The sequence below is a fragment of the Amblyomma maculatum genome, chromosome 5, assembly GCF_055883805.1.
Source record: "Amblyomma maculatum isolate TAMU_Amacu chromosome 5, ASM5588380v1, whole genome shotgun sequence".
Lineage (NCBI taxonomy): Eukaryota > Metazoa > Arthropoda > Arachnida > Ixodida > Ixodidae > Amblyomma > Amblyomma maculatum.
This window is the reverse complement of record NC_139348.1, coordinates 5,232,310-5,235,690: the sequence shown is the minus strand read 5'-3', so window position 1 is coordinate 5,235,690 and position 3,381 is coordinate 5,232,310. Positions and strand designations below refer to the sequence as shown.

Here is a 3,381-nt window from a genome sequence, read left to right as displayed (position 1 = left end):
TTTTCATTCTAACATCCTGGTCACCAGGATCGACAACAATGTACCGACGGTCTTTCACGGCTAGTTCATGGCACGACAACAACTGCTTCATTCCATCGTCACTCTTGAACGTGATGGCCCAAACGTGATCCATTTGGTACGCCCCTAAGGCGATAACCTCGGGGAGCAGTCCCAACTGAGCCAGCGCGTCGCGAAAATTCACGACCTTGTAGGTCTCGCTCTCACGTCGGCGTGCAAAAAAAGAGTGTTAAATACAATACGACCTGTTGGGAGCCGGGGCAAAATAACTTCGTAAGCTTGGTCACCTGAGCAAGAAAACCTGTTTCCGCGACGAAGTAGGGCCGCTGTAACCACTCCTACGGAGCCCATGATGCACATGTCCGTTCGCTAGCGAAGCCGGATGTTTAATGCTTTCATTAGGCCACAGGTGCGCACCGTAGAGAACTTATATTCAGAATAGGGTAGCGTTTTTACTGTTACCTGAATGTCCGACGGCGGCCCTTGTTAGGTGCTAAGTGGAAGAATATTCCGCAAGCTCGCTTACTTGGGGCAAAAAACGCAGTATCGAGTCATATGAATGCAAAATTTAGAAAACAAAAACACGCCACCGCACCTGATGGGACTCGAACCCACAACCTTTGGCTCCGGAGGCCAACGCCATATCCATTAGGCCACAGGTGCTTTTTTTTTTCCTTCTTTATTGCATGGAAAAACTTCCGTAAAAAGGAACAATTCCACTTACTTAAACATGTCCATGTCTAAAGTTACCGGGCTGCTTAATACGAGCCCGTCATATCCTCAGCCCGACAACGCACAATCATCAGAACATCAAAAGTCTGGGAGACATACACATGCGTCTAGATACGGCATCCAGTTTGGAGGTTCTTCACGTGCAGCATATACACTTCTCACCAAAGCACACTGCTCCCGAAACACGGATTTCGACGATCTTGGTGGCTCTGCATGCCTGTCGATCATGCGGCTTTTCCAAAGGCTGAACAGTCCCATCAACACAAATAGATCGTAAGGCACGACAGAGTTTTTGTCAGGAGGCAAAAATCTAATTGTATAAGGCGTAATTTCAATGTCCTTTTTAAGAGTTCTTTGTAGTATGTCCCAAAAGAACATAGCATCACGGCACAGAATAAAGCAATGATCAATTGTCTCAGGCACGTTACAGAGACGACAATTTACCGACCAGGGCACAAACATCTCCTTATTGTGAAGAAATGTCTTGACAGGCAACGTCGCTGTATGTAATTTGAAAAAGAACGTTTTTGCAGCTGCCTGAATGCACATTTGCCTAACACGCTTTAGAACAGTGGTGTCCAAAAACCCCAGATAAGGCTGCCGATACAACGGTGTAGGGAACAAAGACTCAGTGAGAGCCTGGGTCATCTGCTTTCTCGAGAGGCTATACAGGTAATCTACAGAGAAACGCACAGTGAGAAAATTGAAAGTGTCAGCAACCTCCTTAAGGAATCCCCATAAACGCCCCTCACGAGCCTGCCCAGTTGGTGCAAATAAGTAAGGCAAATGTGGACTAAGGCGCCTAATGAGCACAGTTACAAGAAACGGATGGTTTGCCGATTTGAAAAAGAAAAAACGGGAGACAAGTTGATGCACAAACAAGTGAACAAGGCCCACTCCACCAGACTCTAAGGGAAGAAACAAGTTGTCACGCCGCATGGGCTCCCATTGAGAGCGCCACACAAATGTTGCAAATATTCTGTGTATAACTTGTACTTTGCTCCTCGCACAATGCAGGACTTGAAGGACATACGCAAGCTTTGCAAACAAAAATATGTTACAGACCTGTGCCCTAGCAAACACTGAGAGTTCCCTACCCATCCAAGCCTGCGTTTTTCGCCGCATAGGTACGATTTGTGAATCCCAGTAGGCTGCGCTGTTACAAACTTGGTGCAGCGCAACCCCTAGGTACTGAGGACTACAGTCCCAGCATATGCCTCCAAACTGGCTTGGTCTAGTGCCCCAGTGTCCCAACCAAAAACCTTTGGATTTATCTAAATTAAGGGCCGCGCCTGATACATCGCAGAACTGTTCAGTCAAGTGTAAAGCCTCAAGTACACTGTTTTTGTCAGAACAAAAGAGGGCGATATCGTCCGCGTAAGCTAAAATCTTAACTTCACATTGAGCCAGAGAGAAACCACGGATGACTGCACTGTTAATTATACTGAGACAGAGGGGTTCCAGATATAAGCCAAACAACAGTGGAGACAGTGGACATCCTTGACGAACAGATGATTCCAGTGGTATTGGTTTCGTTAGCTCCTGATTAACAATTAGTCTTGTATACGAGTTCATATAGCACAGCCTTATGCCTTTGAGCAAAACGTCACCAATCTTTGCATTCTCCAAGACCGCGAACAAGAAATTGTGCCGAACTTTATCAAACGCCTTCGCTAGGTCAATTTGAATCAGAGCTACTTGGCCTGTCTCATCTGATACTGTCTCGATTACTGAACGTGCAATATGGATGTGTGTTTGAATACTGCGCCCTCTGATACCACATACCTGATGCGAACCTATCAAGTCCATGATAACCAGCTGCAAACGAGAACAAAGGACCTTGGCAAAAATTTTGTAATCAACAGGCCACAGGTGCGCACCGCAGAGAAATTATATTCAGAATAGGGTAGCGTTTTTACTGTTACCTGAATGACGGCGGCCCTTCTTAGGTGCTAAGTGGAAGAATATTCCGCAGGCTCGCTTCCTTGGGGACAAAAAACGCAGTATCGAGTCATATGAATGCAAAATTTAGAAAGCAAAAACACGTCACCGCACCTGATGGGACTCGAACCTAAAACCTCTGGCTCCGGAGGCCAACGCCATATCCGTTAGGTCGCAGGTGTTTTTTTTTCTTTATTACCAGTTTTCAAGCACAGCACCGTACACTCTGAATACACAAAAACAAAGCAAAACAAAAGGAATGCCAAAAGCCCTAGGCACATTCTGCCTAAAGCGTTAGATTTAAAATGGCTTTACTGAAGCCAGCTGGTCCAGTACAGGTAGCCATTCCGGGGAACTATCTTGTGCACGCAGAATTTCTCTCAGGTATACCACGCCCTCGATGAAGTGGTGTCGAGCGGGGTGTACAACGGTTCGCTCATGCCTGACATCCATACGCGTTTTCCATACGCTATGCATACATATTAGCATCAGCATGTCACTCGGCACTCCTTCAGGGTCAGCGCATGGCAAATATTGGATTCCGAATGGCGTTATTGGCAATTCCTTTTTTAAAGTTCGGTTCAAGATATCCCAGAGGAAAACTTAGTCATGGCACTCCAAGAAGATGTGTTCAGTGGTCTCGGGTTTTCTGCAAATAATGCAGTTAATAGACCACGGTACAAAAAGCCC

General features: G+C 46.2%; 1 non-coding gene across 1 annotated transcript; it reads right to left on the bottom strand.

Annotated features, from left to right (window-relative positions):
- Positions 1–608: 608 nt before the first annotated feature.
- Positions 609–681, bottom strand: TRNAR-CCG (transfer RNA arginine (anticodon CCG)). The gene has a single exon. It is a non-coding gene; the product is annotated as a tRNA-Arg (tRNA).
- Between the last annotated feature and the right edge of the window lie 2,700 nt (positions 682–3,381).